At 38.8% G+C, this 10,239-nt stretch overlaps 1 long non-coding RNA gene and 1 pseudogene across 2 annotated transcripts in view; one reads left to right on the top strand and one right to left on the bottom strand.

Moving 5' to 3' along the window:
- Positions 1–2,787: 2,787 nt before the first annotated feature.
- Positions 2,788–6,295, bottom strand: LOC311084081. The gene is made up of 4 exons (XR_014606428.1): positions 6,004–6,295; positions 4,940–5,018; positions 4,690–4,839; positions 2,788–3,023 (listed from the first exon to the last, which is right to left on the bottom strand). It is a non-coding gene; the product is annotated as an uncharacterized lncRNA (long non-coding RNA).
- Positions 6,296–6,579: 284 nt separating this feature from the next.
- LOC311083778 overlaps positions 6,580–10,239 on the top strand; it is a 68,998-nt pseudogene continuing 65,338 nt past the window's right edge. The window contains exon 1 of the transcript in view: positions 6,580–6,685. The product of the transcript in view is annotated as an uncharacterized misc_RNA (transcript). The remainder of the gene's footprint in view (positions 6,686–10,239) is intronic.

Here is a 10,239-nt window from a genome sequence, read left to right as displayed (position 1 = left end):
CCGGCGGCCTCGCCGTCAGGAAGTATCGCGTGATATCAGGTCTCGCGATGTAACGAATTGCTTGACGGCACTGCACACGTACACGCCCCCATTCAAGCACTGGCTAGGTATAAGCAAAGGGCAACGATAGATTGAGTTATGGCTGAGCCTGTAAAAAAAGAAGCAGAAAGCTAGGAAATCTTTGTCGGAGGACCAACGAAAGAGGAAACGGGAGACTGACCGAGCAAGAAGTCAGACTCGAGTAAATATATCGGACCGGCTTTTTCAGAATGGTGAGAACTGAGAGAAACAGAAGCCTGCAAAATGGATGCTGACTTTCTTGCTGTTGCACTTGTAAGTATCTTTGGAATAAACTGTGTTTAATATTTAAATTTCAAGTAATTGCGACCTCAGGATGTTTGCTATTGTCTGTAAAGGTTTTTTATTATGATCGCTGTCTGTTACGGGCTTACTAGTACGCTAGATACTATAACTTTGATGTTAGCATTGTCATTAGCAAACACGTTTGATTTCTGTAGTTGTTTGGCCGTTCCTCTGTCGGTTTTATTTGTGTAACTTACACTTTTATTTTATGTCACTAAGTCAACGCGTCTGATAATAGGCAATATCAGACGCGCAAAATGTTGCACATATCATGATCGAGCTAGAAAAAACGTTCTGATGTTTTCTTAGACAAGCAAAGGTAAACCATCATTCTACCAGATAAACTTATAGACCTTGCTAATATAACTTTAGACAAATATTAGCCTCCGATATATATATTTTTTTATGCTCATGCCCATTCTCCCAAAAACAAACAAACACGAAAGCAGTAGTTCGCCTCGTTCATATCGTTCGTTCCCAGTAAAAATACTAGTATGCATGACAACACAATAAAAAAAAATAATAAAAAAATCGCCATCAGTTGGAAAGAAAGTATTGCTTTACTTGCCTCGGTAGACATAACTGGTTTTGAAATAGCCAGTTCCTCTGCTCAGCTGGGTTGACAGCTGATCAGCTGGGTTGCTCGTGGCGAGGGGGGAGAGGGACAACAGTTCGTTTTTACGACAGAGTGTTTGAAAGCATTTACTACCAGACACTAGGGGGAGCTCCGTAGAGAAAAAACACTCAGACTTGCATAGTGTCCCTTTAATCCCTTATCTTGCTTTTGTGCGATACCCCTCAGGGGTTTAGTTACCCTTTAAGATTTGTAACTTACCTTATCAACTGCAGCCATTTTCTCTTCTCTTTCTCGTCACAGGGAAAGCGGTAAAATGACAGCTGAATGTCACTTGTTTTTTTTTAACTCTGATCTGTTCAAACAACACAGCACTGCGGCATTGTAAAAACACTAGTGAAAGCGGTAGAGAGGACCCGGAAACAGTATTAACGGAGTGTGGTTACATCATGACTTAACAACCAACACGGAAGTGAATTCAACGGCAATTCATCGACTGGCTGCTTGAGGCTGGGTGCAGAAGTGAGTCAAATCTGTATCTCCCCCATGTTAAAATACCCAAATTTACAGCAAAAAAAAAAAAAAAACACATTTACAGCCTGGTGCAAAAAGTGGCTTTGGTCTATATAGCTTATTTTTCCCTTCATGACAACTGTGAAGGGGGTGAATTTTTTTTATAACTCATCTGTTTACATTATATTAAGCCTTAAAGTTCTGCATAATTAAGGGTGTCCACTTTTGAGTGACAGGTGGATTGCCGCTGCTGTGGTCATTAGTCATCATTAGCCATTTGTCTGTTAGCCGCCACGTTACCTAAGCTAATTGTCTGACTGTAAAAATAAATAAATTCAGGAGTGACGCGCTGCCAAGATGGCGACGGTCGGCCACGCCCACTTTAGGCTTCAAAAACGGTATTCAGAAACCTACGGGTGACTTCCGGCAAGATGACGGAACGGGCCTGTCCCAGATGTTTACAAATATTTCGCTATCCAAATTGCCATAATGTGCTCCTTTTGAAATGACAAATAACAGTGAATTTTAAACCACCGAAAAAGATTGTGCACCATGACGTCGGGAAAAAAAATAATCTGCACTGTTAGACAGTTCTTGTAATTTTACAGGAAATTCCTGGCTAATAGTTGCCGTAAATTTACTGTAAACAGTATACAGGACTGTTATTGTAATACTTAATACAACATCCCTACTGTAATTAATTACAATAATCATGTAAATTTACTGGTATTTGCCAGGAATTTCCTGTAATTTCACAGGATAGAATACTGTAAATATTACAGCAAAATGTTATATTTACGGCAACTCAGTAGCCAGGAATTTCCTGTAATTTCACAGGACAAATCAATATACTGTAAAACATTACAAGTATAAATATTACAAGTAAAAAGCTGTCATTTTCCGTATTGGCCAATTAAAAACACAACAATGGTATATTTTCTTTTTTTTTAATTAACAAACTGTGCAAAAATACATATTACAAAAGTATCCACTTTATCACACATAAAACAAAATTTTACTTTTAAAGAGATACTCCACTTTTTGTGGAAATAGGCTCATTTTACAACTCCCCCAGAGTTAAACAGTTGAGTTTTACCGTTTTCGAATCCATTCAGCCGATCTCCGGGTCTTTAGAAGAATGTCAGAGTTTTTGGTCCCATTGACTTCCATAGTATATATTTTTTCCTACTATGGAAGTCAATGGGACCAAAAACTGTCTGGTTACTGACATTCTTCTAAAGACCCGGAGATCGGCTGAATGGATTCGAAAACGGTAAAACTCAACTGTTTAACTCTGGGGGAGTTGTAAAATGAGCCTATTTCCACAAAAAGTGGAGTATCCCTTTAATGAAGAAGCTCACTTCCAGACATCCAGGCAGCCAATCATCAGGGGGAACATGATGATATGGAACAAAGGTGTCCAGCCAGACTTGAACTGCATAGGGGAAGTTGTTCATGTTACTATCCCATCAACTCAAAGTCCAGTTTTCTTAGGAGGGTGCAAACAGGTGCGTTGAGCCTGTGTCTCTTCTCGGCTTTACTGCCCGTCTGGGAGTGGATTCCACAAAAAGCTCTGAAAACCGAGAGAGAAGAAAAAAGTTAAAGTTTTCATATCTGTTAAATAATGACAAATACTGTATAAAAAACATAAGTAACCTACTTGCTCATAAAATAAAATGACTTTGATGTATTTATTTAACATTAACAACTTTAACCATACAATTTAATTTAATGAATTAATGAAAGTTGTAATGTTAAATTGTTGTCCGTCAGTCTCTTCTGTTTACACAAATTATGTCCTGCAGGGGAAAACCAACTCTACTATAGAACAGACACTTAACAGCAATAGCTGGGTCTCCATCCAACTTTTTAATGCACATTTTAACCATTTGAAAAAGAAATCCTGACTGGAAACGGTTAAAATTCACATAAAATATTCTAATGTGAACAAAAACTTCTATGTGGATTGACAAATTTGCATTTTTTGCAATTATATCAGGTGTTTCAAGTTGCCCTGTCAACCTTACGTTTTGATCCCACAGCTGTTCACGACTCCTAGGTGCGTGACCATTTATAATTCGCATAACAGAGTTGATTGAAATGCTCTCCAATTAGAGGGTTTTTTTGCCAAATTTTTACGAATGCGTTTAAAAGTTATGTTTTAATTGGATGGAAACCTATCTATTGACATCATTGCATAGAATATATCATAGAACCTAACAATACTGGTAATAAGGTAATAATTCATGGGACGTTACATATGAGAATGATGGATTCACTTTACAGTAAGAATTATCATGAATTCATGTATAAATTCATGCATGAATTATGCATTCATATCTCATGAATCATCAGGAACTAACACGAGTTCAACGTTTTTCATTCATGACTTCATGAGTGAACAACACCTTAATTAAAACATTAACTAAGATGGGTAAATCATCATGAATTATGATTTATTACGCATGATCATGATGTTTTCTTTGTTCACAGTTATACCACTGTTCATCAGTGTTTCTAAGGACCAGTCACCACTTTAGTTGAGGGGCCACACACATGAAGTCATTGATAGATAATGCTTAGTTAATGATGACTACTGTATTTGAATGTCAACAGTTCATGTCTTCTTCAAAGCCTGCAGGTGATGATGATGATGATGATGTTTATTTCAAACCTGCATTCTAATTTTCTCACAATCAACATAACAGGCAACATAGCAGACAAATTATACAAGTGCATGTTTGAAAAGGAGGTGGACGAAGCAAACGCTTGTGGTAGTTGGACAGACCCCAAAATAGACCAATCACAGCTCAGAGCACACAGATTCTGTTGACATTCAAATACAGTAGTCATCATTAACTAAGCATCATCTATCAATGACTTCATGTGTGTGGCCCCTCAACTAAAGTGGTGACTGGTCCTTAGAAACACTGATGAACAATGTGCTAATGGTCGCATATGTGAACAAAGAAAAGCATCACGATCATGCGTAATAAATCATAATTCATGATGATGTACTCATCTTAGTTAATTTTTTTATTAAGGTGTTGTTCACTCATGAAGTCATGAATGAAAAACGTTGAACTTGTGTTATTTCCTGATGATTCATGAGATATTAATGCATGAATGAATGCGTAATTCATGCATGAATTTATACATGAATTCATGATAATTAATTTACCCATACTGTAAAGTGTTACCTCATTTTCTTTATTAGTGTGTAAACAGTTTAAACATACCTTTGTATAAAGTGCCTGAGGCGTCTTTAGGATACTGCATGTTGAACACATAGTAAGCAGCGAAGGTTTCAGCCACTCCATTCAAAAGACTGTTTTGGGCCCCATCACAACTGTTCCTTCTATGAACACTTGTTGCGATTAGTGTCTCTCCTGAAATGCATTAACACAATATGATAATAAAAGGTGAGTAAATCATGGGGTAATTTTCATTTAAAAGTGAACTACTCTATAAAATAAGGGAAGAATTTACCTTGCACAATTAAGCAAGGTGTGCTGGATAGGTCTCTCTCTCTCTCTCTGGATATCAGCAGCTGTGGCAGAGGGCTAGGCTAGGGAATAAAAAACGTAAACATTACCAAATGTATTACCAATTACACAAATGCCAAATTAAAAATCTATTATTATTTTAGTCCATATAGTCTGCCAGGCAGCCACATGTAATTTGAGACAAACAAAATGGTTAACTTAATTTTAATACTACTGATAATTTGCTGCCTTTTCTGAAGACAAAGAGAGCATTGAAAGCTTTTCAACAGAACCCAGGCTCCGGAAAAAAATATATTTTATGACGATGCTGGTTGGATTTAGTTGCGCACGCGCAGTTTATTTTAGATACAGACAGTTACATGACTGCTCTTCCAACCTGGTTTGCCAAGCACAAAGTAATGTTATAACATATGAGCATACCAGATGCTATATTCAGCTTATCTCACAGTTATAGCTGACTCACATAATTAAAGATACCAGCATTGTCGTTTAATTAAAGCCCATATTTCAACTAAAATGTGCTTGTGTTTATTCAGTGGCCGTAAAATCTAACGTTACAAACTTCGTTTATGCTAGTGTGCAAACCACGGCTTCAAGACCCCCGATTACAAGACAGCAAAGCCCTAATAATGTTACGACAGCCTATACAGTAGCACGTGTAATCAATGCAATAATAACCTGAGCTAACTGATCGGGCTAACGTTAATGCTTATTATTAACAGTCTGGGCTAACGTTATTTGAGCTATCGTTATTGTGGTGGTTTTCCATTAACGTTAGGCTACGTTACAAGCTCAGCTCTACTCGATTCTACTCACCATGTTTGTTTTTCCATTGAAAATAGTGCCGTGTATCTGCATGTGGTAACGTTACCATTTTCTTTATGGATTGAGTAACTTAAAGAAGACGCCGCTTCACCGCGGTCAGTTCAGGTTTATAACGTCGTTACCCGGGAGTGAGCGGGGCGAGTTGAGCTAACGTTATATCTAACATTACTCTGGTTAATGTTACTGAAATATACCAAGCGAAAAATTGTGAATATCTCGTACCTTGTAGCTGCATGTGGTAACTTTTTTCCGTATGGGTTGTGTAAGAAGACGCCACTTCACCGCGGTCAGTTCATGGTGTTGTTTTACCGGGAGTGAGCGAGTCGAGTCGGGGCGAACGTCACAGAAGCTAATGTCACTGAAATATACCAAACGAAACAATCACCACTCATATGACCGGTATTAATATATCCATAGACTTATAAAAATAGATGGCATGTTAACGTTTCATACCTGAGATGTGTTCCTTCCAAAAGCTGCTTCTTCCAAAAGTGTTTGATTCTGGTGCCGTTGGCCGCCGCGGTACCCATAGACAGTGCGGTACCGCGCAATTTCAAAATTCAAATCGCAGCAATCCCACAATGCTATGCGGTGGCTGTAAAATAATGCTTCTACAGTGTAGTTACAACAAAATTACAGGACTGTCCATAAATTTCCCATCATGCATTTGTATTTACAATAAAAACATGAATACAATATGTTGTTGTAAATTTTATTGTAAAAATTACATCAATTGCTAACAGTGTGGCTTTGTCCCGCAGCAACGACACAACTGACGACCATGAGTATGCTGCAAGGATGGAAGTGGATTCCACCGAAAAAACTAAAATAAAAGATCCGTTCTCGCCGTTAAAGAGCACACCAACTGCTAAAAGGCAGGATATGGGGACGGAAGGGAAAGAAGGTATGAATGCGGTCCTGGAATAGCCTGGCTCCGCCCTCCTGCGTACTTCCGCTCAATTATATTTCCCTTCAGTACTACGTCTGGGATTGTGGTGTATTCTTTGGTTTTCTCCAATCATTTTTTTGGTGATCCAATCAGCGAACAGAGGAAGTGGCTGAGAATGATGATGTTGAGGTTGTGCGCTAGTTTGAGTTGTAGGGTTACGTCACGACCAAAGGTTAGCGATTGGTTATGGCAGATCCAATAGTTTTAAACTTCAACAGAGTACCCGCCTACAAGGAAGTTAACGCTTGTCAATGGAGAGAGGCCAGACTCTCTGTTAAAATGCAATGTACGAGAGTCTGGTAGAACCAGGCTAGTCCTGGAAGCAATAAAGCAGCTAATAAGGTGGATACACTATGTACCCAGCTGCAACAGAACTCAATCATGTTGACTAGCTAAGGCTGTCGAGTTCAACGCGGCAGAAATTAAAGATTGCAAAACCCAGTTACAATTGACTGTTCGCGATGTATCGGCTGTAAAGAAAGACAACGCAGAGCTAATGGAGCGTGTCCTTGAGCTAGAACGATACAAACGCCGGTGGAATCTTTGGATTCGGGGACTAAAAGAAAAAGAAGGTGAAGACATACGTGAGGCGGTCGCTGATTTACTAGTTAAAATCTCACCATCATGGTCCTCGAGCATCAACCAGATTGTGGACTCAGTTCATCGAATAGGGAGGTGTGAAGAAAACAAAACAAGGCACGTCATAATTCAGTTCACTCAGAGATTGCATCGAGATGCGCTGTGGAGAATGACCAAGGATCACGCGATCTGCAAAGAACTTCGTATCAGCTTCATTGAAGACCTCTGCAAAGCCGACAGGGAAACCTGAGCTGTACTGTGGCCTAAAATAAAAGAAGCAAGAGATGCGGGAAAGCGTGCATACTTCAGATGTGGTGCTGGATACTGTAATAAACCTTATTGAACAGCCCTACGGTGATCAAAAACTCTCAACAGCCAGCCGGTTTGATCAAAGGGAGTTTACACTTTATTTCAGATAGAGAAGATAAAACTCATAATTATGGGTACAGGTACAGATACGGAGAAGGGGAAGAGAAACATGGGAAGACCCGCAAGGCACATCACTTCATCTACACACAGTGAGTTTCACACTTAATACGTCACACAGTGTTTTATACTCAACGTAGCACCCCAGCCTGCACAACACTCAGTGGACACAAGTAAGGCGTGTTTCTCCATTCTCAGTTCCCCGACCTCCCTCCTTGACCCGCTGTCCGTTACACAATCAAAACAGTCCATACATGCATGAATAGATTAAAAACACTTCCCTCTCTCAGGGCCAAGAAGACCCATCCGTATGGGGTGAATAGTGCAGGCAGCAACCCGTATCCTCATCCAAGGACGCCAATCCACGATCCGGGGGCGGCGTTTAAAGCATAAGTTCGTTCACCAAGTCAATTCATCATTCGCGTCAGAGAATTCTCATTCTCAGAGTCTCAGTGGCAGGTGGGCGTCAGCCGAGCAGTATTCTGAGGTAATTGGTGACACTATAATAAATCCCCCCCCAACTCCACTTTCTCACCCAAATGCAGCTAACTAACTAACTAACTAACTATCTTCATCTCCGGAGGACCTATTGTCCTCGAGAGACAGCCAAAATGTTCTCCACAGTTCACCACCTCAGACCCAAATCTGCTTGCCCCGCGCCTTTTTTTAAAGTCTGAATGTGATGAATGCCATCAGAGCAATCATCTGATCACCCAATGACGTCACACTACAATACATTAACAGAGAGAGAGTCACTTAGGAGCACACAAGGTAACGTGATAGGATCAAGGGGCCTTGTTGTTCAAGGTTTGAAAAAGCCTTTTGACTTTATGATCATTTTGGATGGTTTCATCTACATTTAATCCATACTTAAGGGACATTGCCTGTTTGGGCTTCAGGCAAACGGTTGTTAGTTAGTTAGTTTGTTTGTTATGAATTTTTTTTTTTCGTGCATTTCACTTAATGCTAGGGGCTTAAGAGAGAACACTAAGAGGAAATCAATATTTTTGTTTTGCAAGGGTGAAAAAGCACACTTTATTTTGTTGCAAGAAACACACTCAAAACCAGAGGATGAAAAGTTTTGGGTAAACCAATGGGGTGACAAAATTATCTTTGATCATGGGTCTACTAGATCAGCAGGTGTGGCCATCTTGTTCTGTAACTCACCTGGTAAAATAGTGACATCTAGATTTAGCAATAATGGTCACTGGCTAATTTCTGTTCTGAAAATGGATGATCACTACTTTATTCTGGTTAATGTTTATGGGTTCAATAATTTAATTCAAAACAGACAGTTGATTTCAGATGTTTCTAATGTCATAGTAAACCTCAAACTCATTTATCCAACTGCTATTATGGGTGGTGACTTTAACATGGTTAGTGATGAATGGCTTGATAGATGACCATCCAGATGTAGTCACAGTTCTTACAACCCTGTTTTAACTGATCTTTGTCGCACTCACAATTTATTGGATCCCTGGAGATTTAAATATCCTAATGCTAAGCAATATTCATGGTTTAAGCCAAACAAAGTAGCAAAGTCAAGAATAGATTTTTGGTTAACCACAGTCTCCACTATAAACTTCATCGGCGACTGTTGTATGTCAGCAGCTCCTCTCACAGATCACGCTGTTATTAAATTGAGTTTTAATCCTCCATGGTGTTAGCCGTCAGAATAAAGGGTATTGGAAATTCAATTCTAGTTTTTTAAAAAGCCAATCATTGAATGAAGGTATCAAAGCCACAGTCTCTAATGTAATGTCTGATAATTCTATAATATCCTATGTCTCCAAATGGGAATTCCTTAAATTTAAAATGAGAGAATATTATATTAATTTTGGGAAAAACAATCAATAAAAGTAACAGATTATCTGAAACTAATATTATTAAAGAAATAAATATATATTATACTAATTATGATAAACAGAAACTGCAAACAAGCTAGATGAAATCTATCTTCGTAAAGTGGAGGGGGCTTTTATAAAGTCCAGAGCAAAATGGATTGAGGAGTGGGAAAGAAGTACCTCATACTTCTGTCGTTTATAAAAAAGAAGGCAAGAGAAACTTTCAATTAAAGCCTTATCGGTCCAGGGCCAGGTAATTACAGATCAAGCTTCAATCAGTAAGAAAGTTGTCTCTTTCTACAGCAATTTATATTCCTCAACCTTTTCCCTGGACGATGAACTATTATTTTTCGACCATATTAATGATCTCATTCCCCATATAGATGATGAATCTGTAGCGCTATGTGATGCTGTTATTACTTCTGTTGAGTTGGATAAAGTAGTTGGTAGTTTGCCTTCGGACAAATCTCCAGGATGTGATGGCCTTACGGCCAATTTTTATAAACACTTTTGGACCTTACTAAAAGACCCTTTTTTACTCATGTTAAAGGAAGCAACTGAAAGCTTGACTTTCCCTCTCACAATGAAACAATGTATAACCTTAATCCCCAAACCTGATAAGGACCCTAAAATCTTAGATAACTTTAGACCAATCACATT

Source organism: Abramis brama (assembly GCF_963993115.1).
Source record: "Abramis brama genome assembly, chromosome: 5".
NCBI classification, from domain to species: Eukaryota; Metazoa; Chordata; class Actinopteri; order Cypriniformes; family Leuciscidae; genus Abramis; species Abramis brama.
This window is presented reverse-complemented; position numbering and strand designations above follow the sequence as displayed.